This window comes from Metopolophium dirhodum, chromosome 1, assembly GCF_019925205.1.
Source record: "Metopolophium dirhodum isolate CAU chromosome 1, ASM1992520v1, whole genome shotgun sequence".
Classification (NCBI taxonomy): domain Eukaryota; kingdom Metazoa; phylum Arthropoda; class Insecta; order Hemiptera; family Aphididae; genus Metopolophium; species Metopolophium dirhodum.
Window position 1 is genome coordinate 29,327,528 of NC_083560.1, and position 18,143 is coordinate 29,345,670.

General features: G+C 29.3%; 1 long non-coding RNA gene across 3 annotated transcripts; it reads right to left on the reverse strand.

The window, feature by feature from the left end:
- Positions 1–49: 49 nt before the first annotated feature.
- Positions 50–17,630, reverse strand: LOC132934746 (uncharacterized). Of its 3 annotated transcripts, none has more exons than XR_009663065.1 (26): positions 17,440–17,630; positions 17,090–17,357; positions 16,887–17,023; positions 16,627–16,810; positions 16,072–16,199; positions 15,341–15,494; positions 13,342–13,609; positions 13,139–13,275; positions 12,879–13,062; positions 12,324–12,451; positions 11,592–11,745; positions 9,592–9,859; positions 9,389–9,525; positions 9,129–9,312; positions 8,574–8,701; positions 7,843–7,996; positions 5,844–6,111; positions 5,641–5,777; positions 5,381–5,564; positions 4,826–4,953; positions 4,095–4,248; positions 2,096–2,363; positions 1,893–2,029; positions 1,633–1,816; positions 1,078–1,205; positions 50–500 (listed from the first exon to the last, which is right to left on the reverse strand). It is a non-coding gene; the product is annotated as an uncharacterized LOC132934746 (long non-coding RNA). The 3 variants fall into 3 exon arrangements; XR_009663066.1 differs by having other exon boundaries at positions 17,436–17,630; XR_009663067.1 differs by lacking the exons at positions 15,341–15,494; positions 16,072–16,199; positions 16,627–16,810; ... (1 more) ...; positions 17,090–17,357; positions 17,440–17,630 and adding an exon at positions 13,692–13,858.
- Between the last annotated feature and the right edge of the window lie 513 nt (positions 17,631–18,143).

Consider the following 18,143-nt stretch of genomic DNA (forward strand, 5'->3'; position numbering starts at 1 on the left):
ATTTATTAGACTTAAGTCCATAGACTACATTAGTCATATATTTCTAAACTTAAATATACATATACACTATCAATACGACAAATATGAAAAGTATGATAGTATAACTTATAATGATTTTAAGCAGGTACAAAGCTAACGTAACCTACCTACTTTTCTTTTTTGTTATACAATTTGAAAATAGAGTTTTCATAAATTGGTCATTGACAAAATAATTTTATTCACAAACATAACTGCACAGTGTATAGGTATAGTTTTTTTTTGGTTAAATAAAGTAACTAATTACTTTCTGATGGGTGGTGGGGGAAACATAGGAAAAATAAGTACACAAATTAAAGGAAATAGGTACCTATCACAATATAATATAAGTCTTCATCAATTATGTCCATTGTCGATAGTTGAAGTATTTTAATAACAACCACTGAATCTTTTTGGTAATTGCATACTCTTTTTTACAATGAAGATTGTATTTCCTCGTTGTAAATGGGAACGGGTTTGACGACCTGTAAACCAATTATGTACACATTTAATTCAATTTGATAAATAATAATACTATGATCAATTGTTATCAATTTTTACTATAAGCATAAGCTAAATATACAATGGAACATTTAAAACATTTTTAACTGCAAGATAATTTGCAAATTGTTGACGAATTTTGTCGAAATGTGAACTTTAAATGCTTATGAAAAATGGTGGCTATGTATCTCTTATATTTGTGAACATATATTACAGAAACTACAATAGGATGACGTCCGTATTGCATTTTCAAACACTTTGACATAGCAAACAACATTTTATTGAATATAATTTTTAAAAACAAAAGTAATCGAAAAAAATAAAATGTATTATTCGCATAACTAGAGGTCAAAAAGAGTAAAATTGTTTTAAAAATTGTAAGGTGTGTGTAGAAAATGGTAATACGAAAATTCTGCAAAAAATCATGTATCTATAACGAGGTAGTTTTTTTTTTAGTTACACTTATAAAACAAAATCAATTTTTGTCAAAAATATAATCATTTTTCAATAATTGTCTTTTTGTTTTTCCCGATGTATTTGAAAACAACATTCAATCTTTACCTGTTTAACGTATCCAACTAGATGCACTTTCCCTTTAAGAAAGATACCAATGCCCAAAGTAGTTATGTGTTTCTTTGAGGCTCTCTGCTTTATTAAAATTTAATTCTTGCTCAGCAAAATTGTATTACCTAGAAATTAAAACTTTGTTAAAAATATGTCAGTGCACCACTTGTTTTCTCTCTTTGCACAACCATCAACATGCAAATGTGAGTACAGTAGATCCAGTTTTGTACCGTTAGTCCTAATATATTAGACTGATATGACATAATGTTATAATCAAACTTAAAGGCAAAAATATTTTTTAAGGAATCTTACGGGGAAGCACCTATTATATTAATTGTATTTTATTTTTAAAACAAGTCATGGATATTTTAAGATTGTAACATACAATTATTTATTTATTAATTCATTTTGACTAAACGGGCTGAGCGCTTTCGATACACAAATATATGTCCACGCACACAATTAGATGTCATACGATGTGTCTCGTGAACAGGTGGGTATTTTATGTTAGTTAATAGCTTTAGTATAAAAACCGATCAACAATATTCTCACCTTTGAGTTGCACAATTCACTCCAATATTATATGGCTTCATCTGAGTCTGTAGAATTATCTTCAAGAAAGTCAACGTCTGAAAAATTGTCAATACACTGGCTCCACTTCTTAGTTCCTTGTATGTGGTACATAATATATTATTTCAATTTCGAAAACAATAATAAGTATAATCCACTCTATGAACTAAAAACGATAAGCTATTAAGTGACTTTTGGTTTTGACAAACATTTAAAATTGGACACTTGAGTGATATACTTACATAAGTGTGTGTGAATTAGACATTAATCAGTATGTAAGGCTTTTCTGGGCTAATCAAAATCATCAACTGTAAGTCCTCGAAACCCTTTATTCGTCTGTTCATTTTCTGCTAACCCATCGTTGGAGAAACAAAGTTTTCTGAAATTGTCATTTTGTAAAAAATATATAAGTACCTAATTCATAATTTATGTTAAATGTTTTTACCTCTTAGATGCGATTTCCTAGTCGTGCTCAGAGTAGTACCGATGTTGCCGTAAATAACTAAAATTTATTTTACTTCTCTATCCCAGACAAGTGGTTTGGATTATGTTTTGAGACAGCCTCTGACCGTGTTTACTAATTTACTGAGCATTGTTTACAATCACTAATTGAGAAATGATTGCCGCAGATTCTATGCCAGGTAGAAATTGGGATAATCATTTAATTCGAAGATTTTTAGTCTTTATTTCATTGATTTTTTGGAAATCTATATCTGTGAACAAATTAGCAAACTAGACTGACTCCATATTATTAAGAAGTATAAACAGTGCACTTTGAAAATAATACCTACTTACAAATGAAAATTAACGTAATGTGGCGGCGAGGCGATACATTGGATGTTTTGCTAAAAAGAATACACTTATCCATGGTGATTATGTTCTAAAATTATGTATGAATAGAACTCTGTACCACTGTAGTTCTGTTCAAATTTCATATAATCGCGATTCCCGAGTGATTCAAACTTAACGTCGGCAGACGAAAAAATAAAAATATTACGTTGTTATTTATTTGATAACAATTATTATCATCATAGTTCGTGATAAATAGTGATAAGGTTAGAATCGCGGGCATTAAATTTGACGGAAGTCCGACATTTCGTGAACGATGCAGCTCCACGACCCACGATTTAAGACGTAACACGGGCATTTTATTGTTTCCGTTATATATAGCAAATTTACGTTCTGCGTAATACATTTTTATTATTTGTGTCCGTGTACACGATAAGTATTCGAAATAATGCTTCGCTTTTCATCATTTCCGGTGCGAAAGTGAATCTAGTAGGTGCATAGGGGATATCGTAGTACCTAGTCTCCAAAATCGCCGGGAAAAACAAAAAAAAATATAGGAAAACAAGAATTTTTACGTAAATTCGTTTTTGGTGTAAGTGGTGTTATTCTAAAATAAATTACTGTAGATACAAGCAATTTTCACCGATTGTTTGTATTAGAATTTGAAACCATAACATTTTCAAGATATTTAGATTCATGTCTAGGTATTCATATGCATATGAGATTTTCGATTATTTTAGTTTTTTCTCAATTTATGTCGATAAAAACATTTTCTCTTTGTCCAACAACTTGAAAATGAGCTGTAACTACTGTCGTGCACTAGTATACTAGGAATCGTGTTTTTTAATTTCTTCTTGATTAAAGTAAATTGATTTTATTATTATGGCACACTAAACATATTAAAAACTATAAAATGCCACTACTGGAATAATTGCAAAAAAACAATAAAAATATGATTTATTTGAAATCGGAATGACATGAAGCTTATTAGATTTCTTTATCTCATATAGAAAAAGTTCAATATTGCAATAGTAATTAATACAAAAATGACTAAAAAAAACACAGAAATATGCAATTAAAATGTTAAAAAAGTCCTTAAAATGAAAAAAGTTAGTTGATTGGTCGTATTATGCGGCCCAAAAGATTCACAGTGTAAATCGTTATCGTCATGAAACTAATTCTGTGCTCACTATTAGCATATCATACCATCAACCAGACTAAATATGTAAAATCATACGAATTCGCGCTCTAATCATATTAAAATAGATTGAGTTAATAAACACAGAGAAAATTAAGTTAAAAAGTAGAAATTTATTAGACTTAAGTCCATAGACTACATTAGTCATATATTTCTAAACTTAAATATACATATACACTATCAATACGACAAATATGAAAAGTATGATAGTATAACTTATAATGATTTTAAGCAGGTACAAAGCTAACGTAACCTACCTACTTTTCTTTTTTGTTATACAATTTGAAAATAGAGTTTTCATAAATTGGTCATTGACAAAATAATTTTATTCACAAACATAACTGCACAGTGTATAGGTATAGTTTTTTTTTGGTTAAATAAAGTAACTAATTACTTTCTGATGGGTGGTGGGGGAAACATAGGAAAAATAAGTACACAAATTAAAGGAAATAGGTACCTATCACAATATAATATAAGTCTTCATCAATTATGTCCATTGTCGATAGTTGAAGTATTTTAATAACAACCACTGAATCTTTTTGGTAATTGCATACTCTTTTTTACAATGAAGATTGTATTTCCTCGTTGTAAATGGGAACGGGTTTGACGACCTGTAAACCAATTATGTACACATTTAATTCAATTTGATAAATAATAATACTATGATCAATTGTTATCAATTTTTACTATAAGCATAAGCTAAATATACAATCGAACATTTAAAACATTTTTAACTGCAAGATAATTTGCAAATTGTTGACGAATTTTGTCGAAATGTGAACTTTAAATGCTTATGAAAAATGGTGGCTATGTATCTCTTATATTTGTGAACATATATTACAGAAACTACAATAGGATGACGTCCGTATTGCATTTTCAAACACTTTGACATAGCAAACAACATTTTATTGAATATAATTTTTAAAAACAAAAGTAATCGAAAAAAATAAAATGTATTATTCGCATAACTAGAGGTCAAAAAGAGTAAAATTGTTTTAAAAATTGTAAGGTGTGTGTAGAAAATGGTAATACGAAAATTCTGCAAAAAATCATGTATCTATAACGAGGTAGTTTTTTTTTTAGTTACACTTATAAAACAAAATCAATTTTTGTCAAAAATATAATCATTTTTCAATAATTGTCTTTTTGTTTTTCCCGATGTATTTGAAAACAACATTCAATCTTTACCTGTTTAACGTATCCAACTAGATGCACTTTCCCTTTAAGAAAGATACCAATGCCCAAAGTAGTTATGTGTTTCTTTGAGGCTCTCTGCTTTATTAAAATTTAATTCTTGCTCAGCAAAATTGTATTACCTAGAAATTAAAACTTTGTTAAAAATATGTCAGTGCACCACTTGTTTTCTCTCTTTGCACAACCATCAACATGCAAATGTGAGTACAGTAGATCCAGTTTTGTACCGTTAGTCCTAATATATTAGACTGATATGACATAATGTTATAATCAAACTTAAAGGCAAAAATATTTTTTAAGGAATCTTACGGGGAAGCACCTATTATATTAATTGTATTTTATTTTTAAAACAAGTCATGGATATTTTAAGATTGTAACATACAATTATTTATTTATTAATTCATTTTGACTAAACGGGCTGAGCGCTTTCGATACACAAATATATGTCCACGCACACAATTAGATGTCATACGATGTGTCTCGTGAACAGGTGGGTATTTTATGTTAGTTAATAGTTTTAATATAAAAACCGATCAACAATATTCTCACCTTTGAGTTGCACAATTCACTCCAATATTATATGGCTTCATCTGAGTCTGTAGAATTATCTTCAAGAAAGTCAACGTCTGAAAAATTGTCAATACACTGGCTCCACTTCTTAGTTCCTTGTATGTGGTACATAATATATTATTTCAATTTCGAAAACAATAATAAGTATAATCCACTCTATGAACTAAAAACGATAAGCTATTAAGTGACTTTTGGTTTTGACAAACATTTAAAATTGGACACTTGAGTGATATACTTACATAAGTGTGTGTGAATTAGACATTAATCAGTATGTAAGGCTTTTCTGGGCTAATCAAAATCATCAACTGTAAGTCCTCGAAACCCTTTATTCGTCTGTTCATTTTCTGCTAACCCATCGTTGGAGAAACAAAGTTTTCTGAAATTGTCATTTTGTAAAAAATATATAAGTACCTAATTCATAATTTATGTTAAATGTTTTTACCTCTTAGATGCGATTTCCTAGTCGTGCTCAGAGTAGTACCGATGTTGCCGTAAATAACTAAAATTTATTTTACTTCTCTATCCCAGACAAGTGGTTTGGATTATGTTTTGAGACAGCCTCTGACCGTGTTTACTAATTTACTGAGCATTGTTTACAATCACTAATTGAGAAATGATTGCCGCAGATTCTATGCCAGGTAGAAATTGGGATAATCATTTAATTCGAAGATTTTTAGTCTTTATTTCATTGATTTTTTGGAAATCTATATCTGTGAACAAATTAGCAAACTAGACTGACTCCATATTATTAAGAAGTATAAACAGTGCACTTTGAAAATAATACCTACTTACAAATGAAAATTAACGTAATGTGGCGGCGAGGCGATACATTGGATGTTTTGCTAAAAAGAATACACTTATCCATGGTGATTATGTTCTAAAATTATGTATGAATAGAACTCTGTACCACTGTAGTTCTGTTCAAATTTCATATAATCGCGATTCCCGAGTGATTCAAACTTAACGTCGGCAGACGAAAAAATAAAAATATTACGTTGTTATTTATTTGATAACAATTATTATCATCATAGTTCGTGATAAATAGTGATAAGGTTAGAATCGCGGGCATTAAATTTGACGGAAGTCCGACATTTCGTGAACGATGCAGCTCCACGACCCACGATTTAAGACGTAACACGGGCATTTTATTGTTTCCGTTATATATAGCAAATTTACGTTCTGCGTAATACATTTTTATTATTTGTGTCCGTGTACACGATAAGTATTCGAAATAATGCTTCGCTTTTCATCATTTCCGGTGCGAAAGTGAATCTAGTAGGTGCATAGGGGATATCGTAGTACCTAGTCTCCAAAATCGCCGGGAAAAACAAAAAAAAATATAGGAAAACAAGAATTTTTACGTAAATTCGTTTTTGGTGTAAGTGGTGTTATTCTAAAATAAATTACTGTAGATACAAGCAATTTTCACCGATTGTTTGTATTAGAATTTGAAACCATAACATTTTCAAGATATTTAGATTCATGTCTAGGTATTCATATGCATATGAGATTTTCGATTATTTTAGTTTTTTCTCAATTTATGTCGATAAAAACATTTTCTCTTTGTCCAACAACTTGAAAATGAGCTGTAACTACTGTCGTGCACTAGTATACTAGGAATCGTGTTTTTTAATTTCTTCTTGATTAAAGTAAATTGATTTTATTATTATGGCACACTAAACATATTAAAAACTATAAAATGCCACTACTGGAATAATTGCAAAAAAACAATAAAAATATGATTTATTTGAAATCGGAATGACATGAAGCTTATTAGATTTCTTTATCTCATATAGAAAAAGTTCAATATTGCAATAGTAATTAATACAAAAATGACTAAAAAAAACACAGAAATATGCAATTAAAATGTTAAAAAAGTCCTTAAAATGAAAAAAGTTAGTTGATTGGTCGTATTATGCGGCCCAAAAGATTCACAGTGTAAATCGTTATCGTCATGAAACTAATTCTGTGCTCACTATTAGCATATCATACCATCAACCAGACTAAATATGTAAAATCATACGAATTCGCGCTCTAATCATATTAAAATAGATTGAGTTAATAAACACAGAGAAAATTAAGTTAAAAAGTAGAAATTTATTAGACTTAAGTCCATAGACTACATTAGTCATATATTTCTAAACTTAAATATACATATACACTATCAATACGACAAATATGAAAAGTATGATAGTATAACTTATAATGATTTTAAGCAGGTACAAAGCTAACGTAACCTACCTACTTTTCTTTTTTGTTATACAATTTGAAAATAGAGTTTTCATAAATTGGTCATTGACAAAATAATTTTATTCACAAACATAACTGCACAGTGTATAGGTATAGTTTTTTTTTGGTTAAATAAAGTAACTAATTACTTTCTGATGGGTGGTGGGGGAAACATAGGAAAAATAAGTACACAAATTAAAGGAAATAGGTACCTATCACAATATAATATAAGTCTTCATCAATTATGTCCATTGTCGATAGTTGAAGTATTTTAATAACAACCACTGAATCTTTTTGGTAATTGCATACTCTTTTTTACAATGAAGATTGTATTTCCTCGTTGTAAATGGGAACGGGTTTGACGACCTGTAAACCAATTATGTACACATTTAATTCAATTTGATAAATAATAATACTATGATCAATTGTTATCAATTTTTACTATAAGCATAAGCTAAATATACAATCGAACATTTAAAACATTTTTAACTGCAAGATAATTTGCAAATTGTTGACGAATTTTGTCGAAATGTGAACTTTAAATGCTTATGAAAAATGGTGGCTATGTATCTCTTATATTTGTGAACATATATTACAGAAACTACAATAGGATGACGTCCGTATTGCATTTTCAAACACTTTGACATAGCAAACAACATTTTATTGAATATAATTTTTAAAAACAAAAGTAATCGAAAAAAATAAAATGTATTATTCGCATAACTAGAGGTCAAAAAGAGTAAAATTGTTTTAAAAATTGTAAGGTGTGTGTAGAAAATGGTAATACGAAAATTCTGCAAAAAATCATGTATCTATAACGAGGTAGTTTTTTTTTTAGTTACACTTATAAAACAAAATCAATTTTTGTCAAAAATATAATCATTTTTCAATAATTGTCTTTTTGTTTTTCCCGATGTATTTGAAAACAACATTCAATCTTTACCTGTTTAACGTATCCAACTAGATGCACTTTCCCTTTAAGAAAGATACCAATGCCCAAAGTAGTTATGTGTTTCTTTGAGGCTCTCTGCTTTATTAAAATTTAATTCTTGCTCAGCAAAATTGTATTACCTAGAAATTAAAACTTTGTTAAAAATATGTCAGTGCACCACTTGTTTTCTCTCTTTGCACAACCATCAACATGCAAATGTGAGTACAGTAGATCCAGTTTTGTACCGTTAGTCCTAATATATTAGACTGATATGACATAATGTTATAATCAAACTTAAAGGCAAAAATATTTTTTAAGGAATCTTACGGGGAAGCACCTATTATATTAATTGTATTTTATTTTTAAAACAAGTCATGGATATTTTAAGATTGTAACATACAATTATTTATTTATTAATTCATTTTGACTAAACGGGCTGAGCGCTTTCGATACACAAATATATGTCCACGCACACAATTAGATGTCATACGATGTGTCTCGTGAACAGGTGGGTATTTTATGTTAGTTAATAGTTTTAATATAAAAACCGATCAACAATATTCTCACCTTTGAGTTGCACAATTCACTCCAATATTATATGGCTTCATCTGAGTCTGTAGAATTATCTTCAAGAAAGTCAACGTCTGAAAAATTGTCAATACACTGGCTCCACTTCTTAGTTCCTTGTATGTGGTACATAATATATTATTTCAATTTCGAAAACAATAATAAGTATAATCCACTCTATGAACTAAAAACGATAAGCTATTAAGTGACTTTTGGTTTTGACAAACATTTAAAATTGGACACTTGAGTGATATACTTACATAAGTGTGTGTGAATTAGACATTAATCAGTATGTAAGGCTTTTCTGGGCTAATCAAAATCATCAACTGTAAGTCCTCGAAACCCTTTATTCGTCTGTTCATTTTCTGCTAACCCATCGTTGGAGAAACAAAGTTTTCTGAAATTGTCATTTTGTAAAAAATATATAAGTACCTAATTCATAATTTATGTTAAATGTTTTTACCTCTTAGATGCGATTTCCTAGTCGTGCTCAGAGTAGTACCGATGTTGCCGTAAATAACTAAAATTTATTTTACTTCTCTATCCCAGACAAGTGGTTTGGATTATGTTTTGAGACAGCCTCTGACCGTGTTTACTAATTTACTGAGCATTGTTTACAATCACTAATTGAGAAATGATTGCCGCAGATTCTATGCCAGGTAGAAATTGGGATAATCATTTAATTCGAAGATTTTTAGTCTTTATTTCATTGATTTTTTGGAAATCTATATCTGTGAACAAATTAGCAAACTAGACTGACTCCATATTATTAAGAAGTATAAACAGTGCACTTTGAAAATAATACCTACTTACAAATGAAAATTAACGTAATGTGGCGGCGAGGCGATACATTGGATGTTTTGCTAAAAAGAATACACTTATCCATGGTGATTATGTTCTAAAATTATGTATGAATAGAACTCTGTACCACTGTAGTTCTGTTCAAATTTCATATAATCGCAATTCCCGAGTGATTCAAACTTAACGTCGGCAGACGAAAAAATAAAAATATTACGTTGTTATTTATTTGATAACAATTATTATCATCATAGTTCGTGATAAATAGTGATAAGGTTAGAATCGCGGGCATTAAATTTGACGGAAGTCCGACATTTCGTGAACGATGCAGCTCCACGACCCACGATTTAAGACGTAACACGGGCATTTTATTGTTTCCGTTATATATAGCAAATTTACGTTCTGCGTAATACATTTTTATTATTTGTGTCCGTGTACACGATAAGTATTCGAAATAATGCTTCGCTTTTCATCATTTCCGGTGCGAAAGTGAATCTAGTAGGTGCATAGGGGATATCGTAGTACCTAGTCTCCAAAATCGCCGGGAAAAACAAAAAAAAATATAGGAAAACAAGAATTTTTACGTAAATTCGTTTTTGGTGTAAGTGGTGTTATTCTAAAATAAATTACTGTAGATACAAGCAATTTTCACCGATTGTTTGTATTAGAATTTGAAACCATAACATTTTCAAGATATTTAGATTCATGTCTAGGTATTCATATGCATATGAGATTTTCGATTATTTTAGTTTTTTCTCAATTTATGTCGATAAAAACATTTTCTCTTTGTCCAACAACTTGAAAATGAGCTGTAACTACTGTCGTGCACTAGTATACTAGGAATCGTGTTTTTTAATTTCTTCTTGATTAAAGTAAATTGATTTTATTATTATGGCACACTAAACATATTAAAAACTATAAAATGCCACTACTGGAATAATTGCAAAAAAACAATAAAAATATGATTTATTTGAAATCGGAATGACATGAAGCTTATTAGATTTCTTTATCTCATATAGAAAAAGTTCAATATTGCAATAGTAATTAATACAAAAATGACTAAAAAAAACACAGAAATATGCAATTAAAATGTTAAAAAAGTCCTTAAAATGAAAAAAGTTAGTTGATTGGTCGTATTATGCGGCCCAAAAGATTCACAGTGTAAATCGTTATCGTCATGAAACTAATTCTGTGCTCACTATTAGCATATCATACCATCAACCAGACTAAATATGTAAAATCATACGAATTCGCGCTCTAATCATATTAAAATAGATTGAGTTAATAAACACAGAGAAAATTAAGTTAAAAAGTAGAAATTTATTAGACTTAAGTCCATAGACTACATTAGTCATATATTTCTAAACTTAAATATACATATACACTATCAATACGACAAATATGAAAAGTATGATAGTATAACTTATAATGATTTTAAGCAGGTACAAAGCTAACGTAACCTACCTACTTTTCTTTTTTGTTATACAATTTGAAAATAGAGTTTTCATAAATTGGTCATTGACAAAATAATTTTATTCACAAACATAACTGCACAGTGTATAGGTATAGTTTTTTTTTTGGTTAAATAAAGTAACTAATTACTTTCTGATGGGTGGTGGGGGAAACATAGGAAAAATAAGTACACAAATTAAAGGAAATAGGTACCTATCACAATATAATATAAGTCTTCATCAATTATGTCCATTGTCGATAGTTGAAGTATTTTAATAACAACCACTGAATCTTTTTGGTAATTGCATACTCTTTTTTACAATGAAGATTGTATTTCCTCGTTGTAAATGGGAACGGGTTTGACGACCTGTAAACCAATTATGTACACATTTAATTCAATTTGATAAATAATAATACTATGATCAATTGTTATCAATTTTTACTATAAGCATAAGCTAAATATACAATCGAACATTTAAAACATTTTTAACTGCAAGATAATTTGCAAATTGTTGACGAATTTTGTCGAAATGTGAACTTTAAATGCTTATGAAAAATGGTGGCTATGTATCTCTTATATTTGTGAACATATATTACAGAAACTACAATAGGATGACGTCCGTATTGCATTTTCAAACACTTTGACATAGCAAACAACATTTTATTGAATATAATTTTTAAAAACAAAAGTAATCGAAAAAAATAAAATGTATTATTCGCATAACTAGAGGTCAAAAAGAGTAAAATTGTTTTAAAAATTGTAAGGTGTGTGTAGAAAATGGTAATACGAAAATTCTGCAAAAAATCATGTATCTATAACGAGGTAGTTTTTTTTTTTAGTTACACTTATAAAACAAAATCAATTTTTGTCAAAAATATAATCATTTTTCAATAATTGTCTTTTTGTTTTTCCCGATGTATTTGAAAACAACATTCAATCTTTACCTGTTTAACGTATCCAACTAGATGCACTTTCCCTTTAAGAAAGATACCAATGCCCAAAGTAGTTATGTGTTTCTTTGAGGCTCTCTGCTTTATTAAAATTTAATTCTTGCTCAGCAAAATTGTATTACCTAGAAATTAAAACTTTGTTAAAAATATGTCAGTGCACCACTTGTTTTCTCTCTTTGCACAACCATCAACATGCAAATGTGAGTACAGTAGATCCAGTTTTGTACCGTTAGTCCTAATATATTAGACTGATATGACATAATGTTATAATCAAACTTAAAGGCAAAAATATTTTTTAAGGAATCTTACGGGGAAGCACCTATTATATTAATTGTATTTTATTTTTAAAACAAGTCATGGATATTTTAAGATTGTAACATACAATTATTTATTTATTAATTCATTTTGACTAAACGGGCTGAGCGCTTTCGATACACAAATATATGTCCACGCACACAATTAGATGTCATACGATGTGTCTCGTGAACAGGTGGGTATTTTATGTTAGTTAATAGTTTTAATATAAAAACCGATCAACAATATTCTCACCTTTGAGTTGCACAATTCACTCCAATATTATATGGCTTCATCTGAGTCTGTAGAATTATCTTCAAGAAAGTCAACGTCTGAAAAATTGTCAATACACTGGCTCCACTTCTTAGTTCCTTGTATGTGGTACATAATATATTATTTCAATTTCGAAAACAATAATAAGTATAATCCACTCTATGAACTAAAAACGATAAGCTATTAAGTGACTTTTGGTTTTGACAAACATTTAAAATTGGACACTTGAGTGATATACTTACATAAGTGTGTGTGAATTAGACATTAATCAGTATGTAAGGCTTTTCTGGGCTAATCAAAATCATCAACTGTAAGTCCTCGAAACCCTTTATTCGTCTGTTCATTTTCTGCTAACCCATCGTTGGAGAAACAAAGTTTTCTGAAATTGTCATTTTGTAAAAAATATATAAGTACCTAATTCATAATTTATGTTAAATGTTTTTACCTCTTAGATGCGATTTCCTAGTCGTGCTCAGAGTAGTACCGATGTTGCCGTAAATAACTAAAATTTATTTTACTTCTCTATCCCAGACAAGTGGTTTGGATTATGTTTTGAGACAGCCTCTGACCGTGTTTACTAATTTACTGAGCATTGTTTACAATCACTAATTGAGAAATGATTGCCGCAGATTCTATGCCAGGTAGAAATTGGGATAATCATTTAATTCGAAGATTTTTAGTCTTTATTTCATTGATTTTTTGGAAATCTATATCTGTGAACAAATTAGCAAACTAGACTGACTCCATATTATTAAGAAGTATAAACAGTGCACTTTGAAAATAATACCTACTTACAAATGAAAATTAACGTAATGTGGCGGCGAGGCGATACATTGGATGTTTTGCTAAAAAGAATACACTTATCCATGGTGATTATGTTCTAAAATTATGTATGAATAGAACTCTGTACCACTGTAGTTCTGTTCAAATTTCATATAATCGCGATTCCCGAGTGATTCAAACTTAACGTCGGCAGACGAAAAAATAAAAATATTACGTTGTTATTTATTTGATAACAATTATTATCATCATAGTTCGTGATAAATAGTGATAAGGTTAGAATCGCGGGCATTAAATTTGACGGAAGTCCGACATTTCGTGAACGATGCAGCTCCACGACCCACGATTTAAGACGTAACACGGGCATTTTATTGTTTCCGTTATATATAGCAAATTTACGTTCTGCGTAATACATTTTTATTATTTGTGTCCGTGTACACGATAAGTATTCGAAATAATGCTTCGCTTTTCATCATTTCCGGTGCGAAAGTGAATCTAGTAGGTGCATAGGGGATATCGTAGTACCTAGTCTCCAAAATCGCCGGGAAAAACAAAAAAAAATATAGGAAAACAAGAATTTTTACGTAAATTCGTTTTTGGTGTAAGTGGTGTTATTCTAAAATAAATTACTGTAGATACAAGCAATTTTCACCGATTGTTTGTATTAGAATTTGAAACCATAACATTTTCAAGATATTTAGATTCATGTCTAGGTATTCATATGCATATGAGATTTTCGATTATTTTAGTTTTTTCTCAATTTATGTCGATAAAAACATTTTCTCTTTGTCCAACAACTTGAAAATGAGCTGTAACTACTGTCGTGCACTAGTATACTAGGAATCGTGTTTTTTAATTTCTTCTTGATTAAAGTAAATTGATTTTATTATTATGGCACACTAAACATATTAAAAACTATAAAATGCCACTACTGGAATAATTGCAAAAAAACAATAAAAATATGATTTATTTGAAATCGGAATGACATGAAGCTTATTAGATTTCTTTATCTCATATAGAAAAAGTTCAATATTGCAATAGTAATTAATACAAAAATGACTAAAAAAAACACAGAAATATGCAATTAAAATGTTAAAAAAGTCCTTAAAATGAAAAAAGTTAGTTGATTGGTCGTATTATGCGGCCCAAAAAATTCACAGTGTAAATCGTTATCGTCATGAAACTAATTCTGTGCTCACTATTAGCATATCATACCATCAAGCAGACTAAATATGTAAAATCATACGAATTCGCGCTCTAATCATATTAAAATAGATTGAGTTAATAAACACAGAGAAAATTAAGTTAAAAAGTAGAAATTTATTAGACTTAAGTCCATAGACTACATTAGTCATATATTTCTAAACTTAAATATACATATACACTATCAATACGACAAATATGAAAAGTATGATAGTATAACTTATAATGATTTTATACAGGTACAAAGCTAACGTAACCTACCTACTTTTCTTTTTTGTTATACAATTTGAAAATAGAGTTTTCATAAATTGGTCATTGACAAAATAATTTTATTCACAAACATAACTGCACAGTGTATAGGTATAGTTTTTTTTTGGTTAAATAAAGTAACTAATTACTTTCTGATGGGTGGTGGGGGAAACATAGGAAAAATAAGTACACAAATTAAAGGAAATAGGTACCTATCACAATATAATATAAGTCTTCATCAATTATGTCCATTGTCGATAGTTGAAGTATTTTAATAACAACCACTGAATCTTTTTGGTAATTGCATACTCTTTTTTACAATGAAGATTGTATTTCCTCGTTGTAAATGGGAACGGGTTTGACGACCTGTAAACCAATTATGTACACATTTAATTCAATTTGATAAATAATAATACTATGATCAATTGTTATCAATTTTTACTATAAGCATAAGCTAAATATACAATGGAACATTTAAAACATTTTTAACTGCAAGATAATTTGCAAATTGTTGACGAATTTTGTCGAAATGTGAACTTTAAATGCTTATGAAAAATGGTGGCTATGTATCTCTTATATTTGTGAACATATATTACAGAAACTACAATAGGATGACGTCCGTATTGCATTTTCAAACTCTTTGACATAGCAAACAACATTTTATTGAATATAATTTTTAAAAACAAAAGTAATCGAAAAAAATAAAATGTATTATTCGCATAACTAGAGGTCAAAAAGAGTAAAATTGTTTTAAAAATTGTAAGGTGTGTGTAGAAAATGGTAATACGAAAATTCTGCAAAAAATCATGTATCTATAACGAGGTAGTTTTTTTTTTAGTTACACTTATAAAACAAAATCAATTTTTGTCAAAAATATAATCATTTTTCAATAATTGTCTTTTTGTTTTTCCCGATGTATTTGAAAACAACATTCAATCTTTACCTGTTTAACGTATCCAACTAGATGCACTTTCCCTTTAAGAAAGATACCAATGCCCAAAGTAGTTATGTGTTTCTTTGAGGCTCTCTGCTTTATTAAAATTTAATTCTTGCTCAGCAAAATTGTATTACCTAGAAATTAAAACTTTGTTAAAAATATGTCAGTACACCACTTGTTTTCTCTCTTTGCACAACCATCAACATGCAAATGTGAGTACAGTAGATCCAGTTTTGTACCGTTAGTCCTAATATATTAGACTGATATGACATAATGTTATAATCAAACTTAAAGGCAAAAATATTTTTTAAGGAATCTTACGGGGAAGCACCTATTATATTAATTGTATTTTATTTTTAAAACAAGTCATGGATATTTTAAGATTGTAACATACAATTATTTATTTATTAATTCATTTTGACTAAACGGGCTGAGCGCTTTCGATACACAAATATATGTCCACGCACACAATTAGATGTCATACGATGTGTCTCGTGAACAGGTGGGTATTTTATGTTAGTTAATAGTTTTAATATAAAAACCGATCAACAATATTCTCACCTTTGAGTTGCACAATTCACTCCAATATTATATGGCTTCATCTGAGTCTGTAGAATTATCTTCAAGAAAGTCAACGTCTGAAAAATTGTCAATACACTGGCTCCACTTCTTAGTTCCTTGTATGTGGTACATAATATATTATTTCAATTTCGAAAACAATAATAAGTATAATCCACTCTATGAACTAAAAACGATAAGCTATTAAGTGACTTTTGGTTTTGACAAACATTTAAAATTGGACACTTGAGTGATATACTTACATAAGTGTGTGTGAATTAGACATTAATCAGTATGTAAGGCTTTTCTGGGCTAATCAAAATCATCAACTGTAAGTCCTCGAAACCCTTTATTCGTCTGTTCATTTTCTGCTAACCCATCGTTGGAGAAACAAAGTTTTCTGAAATTGTCATTTTGTAAAAAATATATAAGTACCTAATTCATAATTTATGTTAAATGTTTTTACCTCTTAGATGCGATTTCCTAGTCGTGCTCAGAGTAGTACCGATGTTGCCGTAAATAACTAAAATTTATTTTACTTCTCTATCCCAGACAAGTGGTTTGGATTATGTTTTGAGACAGCCTCTGACCGTGTTTACTAATTTACTGAGCATTGTTTACAATCACTAATTGAGAAATGATTGCCGCAGATTCTATGCCAGGTAGAAATTGGGATAATCATTTAATTCGAAGATTTTTAGTCTTTATTTCATTGATTTTTTGGAAATCTATATCTGTGAACAAATTAGCAAACTAGACTGACTCCATATTATTAAGAAGTATAAACAGTGCACTTTGAAAATAATACCTACTTACAAATGAAAATTAACGTAATGTGGCGGCGAGGCGATACATTGGATGTTTTGCTAAAAAGAATACACTTATCCATGGTGATTATGTTCTAAAATTATGTATGAATAGAACTCTGTACCACTGTAGTTCTGTTCAAATTTCATATAATCGCGATTCCCGAGTGATTCAAACTTAACGTCGGCAGACGAAAAAATAAAAATATTACGTTGTTATTTATTTGATAACAATTATTATCATCATAGTTCGTGATAAATAGTGATAAGGTTAGAATCGCGGGCATTAAATTTGACGGAAGTCCGACATTTCGTGAACGATGCAGCTCCACGACCCACGATTTAAGACGTAACACGGGCATTTTATTGTTTCCGTTATATATAGCAAATTTATGTTCTGCGTAATACATTTTTATTATTTGTGTCTGTGTACACGATAAGTATTCGAAATAATGCTTCGTAAATTCGTTTTTGGTGTAAGTGATGTTACTCTAAAATAAATTACTGTAGATACAAGCAATTTTCACAGATTGTTTATATTAGAATTTGAAACCATAACATTTTCAAAATATTTAGATTCATGTCTAGGTATTCATATGATCATAATATGCATATGAGATTTTCGATTATTTTAGTTTTTTCTTAATTTATGAATTCGACTTGTAGTGGTGGCAAAACCAGTATTTTACCCATGTAATCCCGCACCAATTTACC